Source organism: Hordeum vulgare, chromosome 2H, assembly GCF_904849725.1.
Source record: "Hordeum vulgare subsp. vulgare chromosome 2H, MorexV3_pseudomolecules_assembly, whole genome shotgun sequence".
Taxonomy (NCBI): domain Eukaryota; kingdom Viridiplantae; phylum Streptophyta; class Magnoliopsida; order Poales; family Poaceae; genus Hordeum; species Hordeum vulgare.
This window is the reverse complement of record NC_058519.1, coordinates 324,979,792-324,992,381: the sequence shown is the minus strand read 5'-3', so window position 1 is coordinate 324,992,381 and position 12,590 is coordinate 324,979,792.

Sequence of the window (12,590 nt, the reverse complement as noted above, 5' to 3'; positions counted from 1 at the left end):
TCACATGGTTGTACCTGTGCGTTCCTCGATTGGTAAGGATCGGGCTCCCAAATCGCGAGACGGGGACCCCACTTGCTTGAGGAACCACCATGATAGTTTCTCCTGAACATCTTCCTTTTCTGAAATTTTTAGTGACTCAAAGTAAAAGTGAACAAGGCTCAATGAAACTCATGGCAACTACTCCTACAAGTGCCTAGAGGCCATATCACGCATCAAAACTACTTGGGACCAGCTAAAATTAGCATGCAAAGCTCAAGAACAGGGTCACCGAGGTAGCAAAAATACGCAACAAACAAGGCACTAGAGCACAAACTAATTGGACCAATGGAGGAGTCGCATACCAAGGAATAATTTCCCCAAAACAGTTTGGTGAATGGGGCTTTGCACAAGGAGATCGAATATCACAGCAAGAAGAGCAAGAACACGGGTTTGAGGAGGAGAATGAATTTTTTTGGAGGTAGGAGAAGGAGATGGGAGCTGGAATAAGTGGAGGGGGGACACGTGGGCCCCACAATCCTGGTAGGCGCGGCCAGGGGGGTGCCCGCGCCTCCTGGGCTTGTGGCCCACTCATGCATCCCCTTGACTAGCTCTCCGTCTCAGAATTTTTCAAAAATTCCAGAAAAAATCATACTTGATTTTCAGGGCAATTGAAGAACTTTTATTTTCGGGACACTTTTCTACGGGACGCAAGAAGCAGAAAACAGGAAAAACTAAAGCTAAATCTATCATTTTTCTTCTAAGCAACCGAAGGTAAAGGTTTGGAAGAGAGGGATGTGACTCTCAGATTCATCCATCTCATGGTCATCAAAAGAAATCCGTCAATGAGGTTGATCAAGTCTCCTTGACAAACTTTTTTTGAATCGCGTAAAAACGGAAATTTTTCGAATAGTCACTAGGTTACCTGAATGGGGATGTGCATATCCCCAACAAGCAAATCATACTTTATCTTAATAGTTGGTATAGGGCATTCAAAGCTCCCAATAAGAATCGATGAAGTTTTTTCAATAGCATTGATGCAATGTACTCGATATTGTTTGTTTGGAAAGTGCACCCTATGCTCATTACCATTGACATGGAAAGTGACATTGCCTTTGTTGCAATCAATAACAGCCCCTGCGGTGTTTAAAAAGGGTCTTCCAAGGATGACCGCCATGGCATCATCCTCGGGAATATCCAGAATAACAAAGTCTGTTAAGATAGTAATGTTAGCAACCACAACAGGCACTTCCTCGCAAATGCCGATAGGGAATGCTGTTGATTTGTCGGCCATTTCCAGAGAGATTTCAGTGGGTGTCAACTTTTCCAATAAAAGTCTACGATAAAGAGAGAGAGGCATAACACTAACACTGGCTCCAAGGTCGCATAAAGCAGATCTGACGTAGTTTCCTTTAATGGAGCAAGGTATAGTGGGAACTCCGGGATCACCTAGTTTCTTAGGAGTTCCACCCTTGAAGGTGTAATTGGCAAGCATGGTGGAAATCTCAACCTCAGGTATCCTCCTCTTATTAGTCACAAATCCCTTCATGTACATATCATAAGGAGACATTTTGAGCATATCTGTCAAACGCATTTGCAGAAAGACAGGTCTAATCATTTCAAGAAATTTCTTGAAATCCTCATCATCCTTTTTCTTGGATGGTTTGGGAGGAAAGGGCATGGGTTTCTGAACCCATGGTTCCCTTTCTTTACCATGCTTCCTAGCAATGAAGTCGTTCTTATCGTATCTCCTATTCTTAGGTTGTGGGTTATCAAGATCAACTGGTTCAATCTCCACATCCTTATCATTGTTAGGTTGAGCATCAACATGAACATCAGTATCGATATTGTCATTAGGCTCATGTTCATCACCAGATTGTGTTTCGGCATCAGAAACAAAGATACCGTTTGGATTCTCGGGTGTAACAGCAACAGGGTTACTGGCATGCAAGTTCCTATCATCTTTCTTTTTCTTCATAGGATGACTAGGTGCCTCGGTGCTAACTCCTTGAGAATCTTGCTCAATTCCCTTAGGATGACCCTCAGGATACAAAGGTTCCTGAGTCATTCTACCGCCTCTAGTGACGACTCTAATAGAATTGTCATTCAACTCATTGAGCAAGTCATTTTGAGCCTTAAGTACTTGTTCTACCACAGTAGTGACCATAGAGGCATGTTTACTCAGAAGCTTAAGATCATTGACATTTATATCCACACAAGCACTTAAATGACTAAGCAAACGAGCATTCTGTTCCAATTGTCTGCTAACATAATCATTGGAACTCTGTTGTTTGGTAGCAAAGTTATCAAATTCATCCAGGCATAAGCTAGCAGGTTTATCAAAAGTAATATCACTCTCATTGAATATACGAAGAGAATTTACCTCTACTACCTGTGTCGGGTTATCAAGACCACGGTTCTCTTCGATAGGTGGTAGATTTTTGACATCTTCAGATTTAATGCCTTTCTCTTTCATAGATTTCTTAGCTTCTTGCATATCTTTAGGACTGAGGAATAGAATACCTCTTTTCTTCGGAGTTGGCTTCAGAGGTGGTTCGGGAATAGTCCAAGCATTCTCATTGCACAAGATATTATTCAATAGAATCTCAGCTTGTTCCACAGTTCGTTCCCTAAAAACACAACCGGCACAACTATCTAGGTGGTCCCTAGAATTATCGGTTAGTCCATTATAGAAGATATCAAGTATTTCATTCTTCTCAAGAGGGTGATCAGACAAAGCATTCAGTAGTTGGACAAGCCTCCCCCAAGCTTGTGGGAGACTCTCTTCTTCAACTTGCATAAAGTTATATATTTCCTGCAAGGCAGCTTGTTTCTTATGGGCAGGAAAATATTTCTCAAAGAAGTAGTAGATCATATCCTGGGGACTACGCACACAACCAGGAGCAAGAGAAGTGAACCAAGTCTTAGCATCATCCTTTAGCGAGAAAGGAAACAGCTTAAGGATATAGTAGTGGCAGATCTTTTCCTCACTTGTGAATAAGGTGGCTATATCGTGCAGCTTAGTTAGATGTGCTACAACCGTTTCAGACTCATAACCATGAAAAGGAGCAGATTCGACCAAAGTGATTAACTCAGGGTCGACAGAGAATTCATAATCCTTATCAGTCACAAAGATAGGCGAAGTAGAAAACTTCGGGTCGTATTTCATCGTAGCGTTCAAAGATTTTTCTTTCCATTTGCGCAGTAATTTCTCAAGATCATAGCTATCCTTACAAGCAAGAAAATCCCCAGCTATCTCTACCTCCATAACATAACCCTCAGGTATATCAGGCAATTCATATCTAGGAGAGCTAGTTCTAACAGGTGAAATAGCACGTTCTACTTAAATAATCTCAGTAGTTTCAAAAGTATCATCACATTCAACAACAACTCTAGCAATTTGTGCATCAAGGAATGCACCTATTGGCAAAGTAGTATCAAGCAAAGCATCATCACAAGCATCATGGATAGCAGAAGTAGCAGCATCAAGCACAGGCGACACATCAAAATTTCTAGCAGGAGGTGGTGTCGCAAACTTACTCATAACTGAAGGTGAATCAAGTGCGGAGCTAGATGGAAGTTCCTTACCTGTCCTCGTAGTTGAGGGCAAGACTTTAGTTTTTGGATCTCTCAGATTCCTCATAGTGATCAACAGACGTAAATCCCAAGTGACTCAGAGAATAGAGTTATGCCTCCCCGGCAACGGCGCTAGAAAATATTCTTGATAACCCACAAGTATAGGGGATCGCAACAGTTTTCGAGGGTAGTGTATTCAACCCAAATTTGTTGATTCGACACAAGGGGAGGCCAAAGAATATTCTCGAGTATTAGTAGTTGAGTTGTCGATTCAACCACACCTAAAAGACTTAGTATCTGCAACAAAGTATCAGTAGCAAAGTAGTGTGATAGCAACAGTAGCAACGGTAACAGTAGCAATAGTGACAGCAGTAGCAGTAACAGTAGCAGCGGTGACAGAAGTAGTTGTAACAGTAGCAGCAGTGGTAGCAGTAGCAGTAACAGTAGCAGCAATGACAGCTGTAGCAGCAAAGTAATGTAGCAAGGACCAGTAGGAAAAGACTCGTAGGCATTGGATCGGTGATGGATAATTATGCCGGATGACATTCATCATGCAAAAATTATAACATGGGGTGATATATAACTAGCTCGAGTTCGTCAATGTAATGTAGGCATGTATTCCTTATATAGTCATACGTGCTTATGATAAGAACTTGCATGACATCTATTGTCCATCCCTCCCGTGGCAGCGGGGTCCTAATGGAAACTACGAGATATTAAGGTTCTCCTTTTAATAGAGAACCAGAACAAAGCATTAGCACTTAGTGAATACATGAACTCCTCATACTATGGTCATCTCCGAGAGTGGTTCCGGCTATTGTCACTCTGGGGTTGCCGGGTCATAACACATAGTAGGTGACTACAACTTGCAAGATAGGATCAAGAACACGCATATATTGACGAGAACATAATAGGTTCAGATCTGAAATCATGGCACTCGGGCCCTAGTGACAAGCATTAAGCATGGCAAAGTAGTAGCAACATCAATCTCAGAACATAGTGGATACTAGGGATCAATCCCCATCAAAACTAACTCGATTACATGATAGATCTCATCCAACCCATCACCGCTTAGCAAGCCTATGATGAGATTACTCACAAACGATGAAGAGCATCATGGAATTGGCGATGAAGAAGGTTGGTGATGATGATGGTGACAATCTCCCCTCTCCGGAGCTCTGAACGGACTCCAGATCTGCCCTCCAGAGGAAGAACAGGTGGTGGCGGCTCCTCCGTATCGTAAAACGCGATGAACTCTTCTCCTTGATTTTTTTCCGGACGAAAGCGACTAAATAGAGCTGGAGTTGGAGGCGGCGGAGCCCTGAGGGCCCCCTAAGCCTGCTAGGCGCGGCCAGGGCTGTTGGGGAACGTCGCATGGGAAACAAAAATTTTCCTACGCGCACGAAGACCTATCATGGTGATGTCCATCTACGAGAGGGGATGTGCGATCTATGTACCCTTGTAGACCGTACAGCAGAAGCGTTAGTGAACGCGGTTGATGTAGTGGAACGTCCTCACGTCCCTCGATCCGCCCCGCGAACCGTCCCGCGATCAGTCCCACGATCTAGTGCCGAACGGACGGCACCTCCGCGTTCAGCACACGTACAACTCGATGATGATCTCGGCCTTCTTGATCCAGCAAGAGAGATGGAGAGGTAGAAGAGTTCTCCGGCAGCGTGACGGCGCTCCGGAGGTTGGTGATGATCTTGTCTCGGCAGGGCTCCGCCCGAGCTCCGCAGAAACGCGATCTAGAGGTAAAACCGTGGAGATATGTGGTCGGGCTGTCGTGGCAAAGTTGTGTCAAATCAGCCCTAAAACCTCCGTATATATAGGGGGTAGGAGGGGGAGCCTTGCCTTGGCGTCCAAGGACTCCCAAGGGGGTCGGCCGAGCCTAAGGGGGGAACCCTCCCCTTCCAAACCGAGTCCAACTAGGTTTGGAAGGAGGAGTCCTTCCCCCTTTTCCCACGTCCTCTTTTTTTCCTTTTCTCTTTGATTTTCTTCCTATGGCGCATAGGGCCTTCTTGGGCTGTCCCACCAGCCCACTAAGGGCTGGTGTGCCAACCCCAAGGCCTATGGGCTTCCCCTGGGTGGGTTGCCCCCCCCCCCCGGTGAACTCCCGGAACCCATTCGTCAATCCCGGTACATTCCCGGTAACTCCGAAAACCTTCCGGTAATCAAATGAGGTCATCCTATATATCAATCTTCGTTTCCGGACCATTCCGGAAACCCTCGTGACGTCCGTGATCTCATCCAGGACTCCGAGCAACATTCGGTAACCAACCATATAACTCAAATACGCATAAAACAACGTCGAACTTTAAGTGTGCAGACCCTGCGGGTTCGAGAACTATGTAGACATGACCCGAGAGACTCCTCGGTCAATATCAAATAGCGGGACCTGGATGCCCATATTGGATCCAACATATTCTACGAAGATCTTATCGTTTGAACCTCAGTGCCAAGGATTCATATAATCCCGTATGTCATTCCCTTTGTCCTTCGGTATGTTACTTGCTCGAGATTCGATCGTCAGTATCCGCATACCTATTTCAATCTCGTTTACCAGCAAGTCTCTTTACTCGTTCCGTAATACAAGATCCCGCAACTTACACTAAGTCACATTGCTTGCAAGGCTTGTGTGTGATGTTGTATTACCGAGTGGGCCCCGAGATACCTCTCCGTCACACGGAGTGACAAATCCCAGTCTCGATCCATACTAACTCAACGAACACCTTCGGAGATACCTGTAGAGCATCTTTATAGTCACCCAGTTACGTTGCGACGTTTGATACACACAAAGTATTCCTCCGGTGTCAGTGAGTTATATGATCTCATGGTCATAGGAACAAATACTTGACACGCAGAAAACAGTAGCAACAAAATGACACGATCAACATGCTACCTCTATTAGTTTGGGTCTAGTCCATCACGTGATTCTCCTAATGACGTGATCCAGTTATCAAGCAGCAACACCTTGTTCATAATCAGAAGACACTGACTATCTTTGATCAACTCGCTCGCCAACTAGAGGCTTGCTAGGGACAGTGTTTTGTCTATGTATCCACACATGTATATAAGTCTTCATTCAATACAATTACAGCATGGATAATAAACGATTATCTTGATACAGGAATTATAATAATAACTATATGTATTATTGCCTCTAGGGCATAATTCCAACAAGGGGGGGCCTGCGCCTCCTGGGCTTGTGGGCTCCTCGCTCCACGCCTCCGGTTGATTCTTGCGCCATTATTTTTTATATATTCCACAAAAAATCCTCGTAAATTTCCAGGTCATTCTGAGAACTTTTATTTCTGTGCAAAAACAACACCATGGCAATTCTGCTGAAAACAACATTAGTCCGGGTTAGTTCCATTCAAATCATGCAAATTAGAGTCCAAAACAAGGGCAAAAGAGTTTCGAAAAGTAGATACGATGCAGACGTATCACCTTACCACTGTATCGACTCATGAAGAAGTCAGATGTCTTCGATTGGACTCCCGAAGCAGAAGCTGCATTCGTTGAGTTAAAGACTCTGCTATCCACCCAGTCGATTCTTGCTGCTCCGTACAGCAAAGAGCCACTCCTCTTATACATAGCAGCCACAAATCAAGTTGTCAGCACAATCCTGACAGTCGAGCGAGAGGAGGAAGGCATGGCTTACAAGATTCAGCGCCCAGTATATTATGTTTCTGAGCTATTGACTCCTTCCAAGCAGAGATATCCCCACTATCAGAAGCTTCTTTATGGGATTTACATGACTGCAAAGAAGGTCGCTCATTATTTTCAAGATCACTCGGTGTCTGTGTTCAGCGATGCCCCATTGTCAGAAATCCTTCACAATCGAGATGCATCTGGCCAAGTGGCGAAATGGGCAATGGAGCTATTATATTGTGACATGAAGTTTGAAGCCAAGAAAGCCATCAAATCTCAAGCTCTTGCAGATTTCATGGCTGAATGGGTGTAACAACAACAAACAGTCCCTACTCACTCGGCACACTAGACTATGTTCTTTGACGGTTCGAAGATGCTGAGTGGTTCTGGTGCAGACGTAGTTCTTATATCCCCGAAGGGCGACAGGCTCAGTTATGTATTCCAGATTCACTTTGATTCCTCTAACAGTGAGGCAGAGTACGAAGCCCTCCTTTATGGGTTGCGTATGGCCATCTCACTCGGCGTCCGACGCTTGATGGTATACGTGACTCAGATCTAGTGGTTAATCAAGTGATGTAAGAGTGGGATGTGAGAAACCCTGTCATGACTGGATACGACAACGCAGTAAGAAAACTTGAGAAAAGGTTTGAAGGTATGGAACTTCATCCCGTTCCTTGGTTGAAGAATCAAGCTGTTGATGAATTATCAAAAATCGGATCCACTCGGAAAATTGTACCCAGTGATGTTTGTTTGGAGCACATACACACCCATTCAGCTCAAGAAGATCCATTCACTAAAGAACCTCCTCAACCTACAAGTGTAGTTGATCCGACTGAAGTTGAAATCCCAGCAGTTATCGACCTGATCATGGAGATTCGAGTGGTCACGCCCGATTGGACAGTGCCGTATATTGCATATATCATGAGGCAAGAACTACCAGAGGATGAAGACGAAGCTAGACAGATTATCCGCAGATCAAAAGCTTTCACGGTCATGGGAGATCAGCTCTATAAGGAAAGTGTGTCTGGCGTAGCTCAACTGTTCATTTCCCGTGAGGAAGGTCGACTGATTTTGGAGGAAATTCATTCGGGAACCTGTGGTCATCATGCATCCTCCAAAGCCATCGTTGCTAAGGCATTCCGAGCTGGATTCTATTGGCCACATGCAGGTCAAATGGCCAAAGAGCTTGTAGACCGCTGTGAAGCATGTCAATTCTACTCCAACAAATTGCATAAGCCATCATCTGCTCTAAAGACAATCCCCCTCATATGGCCTTTTGCCGTGTGGGGCTTGGACATGGTTGGACACTTCCGTACAGGGCAAGGCGGATTCACTCATTTGCTAGTTGCAGTCGACAAATTCACCAAGTGGGTAGAAGCCAAGACAATCAAAAAGCTAGATGCACGCACTGCAATCAAATTCATGAGAGAAATCACTGTCAGCTTTGGGGTCCCACACAACATCATCACTGACAATGGATCAAACTTTGACTCGGATGAATTCAAGAGTTTTTGCTCCGACCAAGGAACCTGAGTGGATTACGCATCCGTTGCTCATCCCCAAACAAACGGCCAGGCTGAACAAGCAAATGGACTCATACTTCAAGAGTTAAAATCTTGTCTCATGAGGGAGATTGGACACGCTGCAGGTGCTTGGGTCACGGAGTTACCCTGTGTGCTCTGCGGGCTTAGAACGACCCCGAATAGGTCTACTGGACAGTCTCCATTCTTTCTCGTGTACGGTGCGAAAGCTGTCCTTTCGAGTGATTTGCCTCACAATTCCCCCACAGTTGAGATCTTCTCAGAAGCCGAAGCTGAACAAGCCCGACAGGATGGAGTCAATCTCTTGGAGGAGGAGCGCGAGATGGCTTTGATTCGATCAACGATCTACCAACAAGACTTGCGTCGGTTCCATTCAAGACACGTAAGAAGTCGGACGTTCAAGCACGCGATTTGGTGCTCCGAGTGCATCAGCAGAGACCGCACAAGCTGGCCCCTGTCTGGGAAGGACCACTCATCGTCTCCAAGGTGCTGAACTACGGAGCATACATACTCTACAATTTGGAGAAGAGGATCAATGAGCCGCGAGCATGGAACGGAGACTTACTTAAGTGTTTCATTATGATGTACGAACAAGATTCCCTAAAGCAATTTACTCGCCAGAAGATTTGATTACTTCAATATGTTCGCTGACTCCGGTCTAGAAAACTTCTCCGAGTGAAGAGCTACCCTCTCACTCGGGGGCTTAGCCGCGAACCAGATTCGCCTAAGTTAAAAGACTTTTCCGAGTGAAGAGCTACCCTCTCACTCGGGAGCTTAGCCGCGAACCAGATTCGCCTAAGTTAAAAGATTTCTCCGGGTGAAAATCTACCCTCTCACTCGGGGGCTTAGCCGCGAACCAGATTCACTTAAGTTAAAAACAATTCTCCGAGTGAATAGCTACCCTCTCACTCGGAGGCTTAGCCACGGACCAAATTCACCTAAGTTAAAAGACTTCTCCGAGTGAAGAGCTACCCTCTCACTCGGGGGCTTAGCCACGAACCAGATTCACCTAAGTTAAAAGATTTCTCTGAGTGAAGGGCTACCCTCTCACTCGGGGCTTAGCCGCGAACCAGATTCGCCTAAGTTAAAAAACTTCTCCGAGTGAAGAGCTACCCTCTCACTCGGGGGCTTAGTCGCGAACCAGATTCACGTAAGTTAAAAGATTTCTCCGAGGAAGAGCTACCCTCTCACTCCGGGGCTTGGCAGCGAACTAGATTCGCCTAAGTTAAAAAAATTCTCTGAGTGAAGAGCTATGCTCTCACTCGGGGACTTAGCCGCGAAACAGATTCGCCTAAGTTAATAGATTTCTCCGAGTGAAGAGGTACCCTGTCACTCGGGGGCTTAGCCACGAACCATATTTGCCTAAGTTAAAAGATTTCTCCGAGTGAAGAGCTACCCTCTCACTCGGGAGCTTAATCGCAAACCAGATTCACCTAGGTTAAAAGACTTCTCCGTGTGAAGAGCTACTCTCTCACTCGGGGGCTTAGCAGCGAACCAGATTCGCCTAAGTTAAAAGATTTCTCCGAGTGAAGAGCTACCCTCTCATTCGGGAGCTTAGTCGCGAACCAGATTCGCCTAAGTTAAAAGACTTCTCCGAGTCAAGAGCTACCCTCTCACTCGGGGGCTTAGCCGCGAACCAGATTGGCCTAAGTTAAAAGACTCCTCCGAGTGAAGAGCTACCCTCTCAATCGGAGGCTTAGCCGCGAACCAGATTTGCCTAAGTTAAAAGACTTCACCGAGTGAAGAGCCACTATCCCACTTAGAGGCTTAGCCGCGAACCAGATTCGCCTAAGTGACGAAATCTTGATCCCTGCCCAAGTGCTAATCAAGCTTCGCTTAGGTGGGAAGAATTTGCGTATGCCCAGAGCATCCCCAAAAGGAAAAAGTTCATTCGACAAAGATATACTCAAATTCAGTCGAAGCGAGGGAATTAATACTACCCGACGCAGATCAAGGTTATCCGCGCAGGGCAAAAGCACTCGGATTTTTTACCCGAACGAAGTTTAAAGTGTTTAGATAAACCACTCAGCATACCGAGGCAAATCAAAGTTTTTTCTCACGACTGATCATCTTCTCACGGCTCACCTGGACTCGCCGGCTCCATGAAGGTGTCGAGGTCGATAACGTCAACGATGCGTGTTGCAGTATCAATGAAGGTCTCCATGAAGTCTTCAAACCGAAGCGTCTTCGTGTTTGCAACCTACTGTGCCTTCAACTTCTCCTCCCGAGTCTCCTTACAGTGGACCCTGACGAGAGAAAGAGTCACGTCATCCACACACCGAGCGGCTGATTTCTTCCATGCTTGGACTCTCTCAAGAACACGACCCAGGCGCTCCATCACATCATCGAGATCGACGAGTAACGTGTCTTTCGGCCATAGCTCTTTGTCGATTCTTCCCACAACAGTTCGTAGATAAGTGAAGTATCCTTGGACTTTAACGAGGCGACAGTTGAGGCTACACATGTTCACGACCAAGTCATCGGGGACAGGAAACTTGATGGGATCCAAGTATGGCTCCACCTCGAATGTCTCTTTTTCGAAATCAGGACAGAACTCTATAGCAGAAGACCAACGAAATATCAGCTGCACGTCAGTCGAAGAAAAATGCTACGACTCACTCGGTAAAGGGAACATACCAATGAGAGAATCAAGAATCTTTGCCAGGAAGTCTTTTACAAAACTTTCTAAGGCATTTCCTCTTTTCGAAATGGAGTGGAGTTTATTCGCCCATTCGTCTCTTCTGTTCTTCATCTATTCATTTTCTGCCTTCAACTTTTCAAAGTACGCAAGCCTCAATTCATCAAGTATGGAGTTTACGGTCGAACTTACTCGGACGTTTTCTTGAAGCACAACGATGTTGTTGTACACCGAGACGATGGCGGCATAGGCTCCTTTTGGTTGTTGCGTCATCAGTCCTCCCTGGATCATAGCCTCCTTGGAGGCACCAGTCTGATCTTCAGTGACACGACGTGTGGCGTACACGGTCGCGGGAGACATCAATCCTGAGGCTGCAGCAGAAACAACTACAGCGTTAGACTGCAATCCAGTTGGAGTCGTGGTGACAACGACTGAACTAACAGGCGGAGCACTCGCTACAGCCATTGCCGCCATAGGCACCTCGGATACAACGGGTTCCACCACAACAAATGGTTGCCTTTGATCATCGTCGTCCATCTGGATGACCTCTCTCGCAGCAGGCATGGCTAGCAGACAGAAACATCAGAAGCTACAGTCAGGAAAAATACACATGGAAGAATGACACGGAATAGGAAATCAGTTACACCTAGCTGTGAGGTGGCTGCGTTCGCGGTGTCAACCTCCATGAGATCTTCATCCCCTCGCGGCGGCGACGTGACAGAAGTAGCAGCTCTGTCAAGACAATCTCAGTCGGTCGTCAGCAACCGAAATGTTCACTCGGATAAGAGTATAAGATAAAGCACTTACGAGGAGGCGAGTGGAACGACAATCCTGATCCTAGGCAGAGCCTTCTGACGCTTGGGTCCGCTGGGCTTAGGCACCTTTGCAGGTTGTTCCACTGGTTCTCCAGGCGATCCCCTAGCGCGCTTGGCAATCCTCCCACTCGGCGCCAAATGTTTACTTGGAGTACCAGCGGGGTCATGACGCTGCTTGGTACGAGGCTCAGGGCGAGAAGGGGATGAATCTTCCTCCTTGCTCTCCTCCGACTCCTCCTCCTCCTTGATCTCTTCGCTGTTGTTGACATAGTCCTTGCTCTCCACACTGTCCTCCATGCTCCCCTCGTCAAGGTCGAGAGTGTTGCCATTCGGGACCGAAGAATGCAAGTTCGTCCACTCCTGCAAGATACAATCCACAAGCTCAGTCGA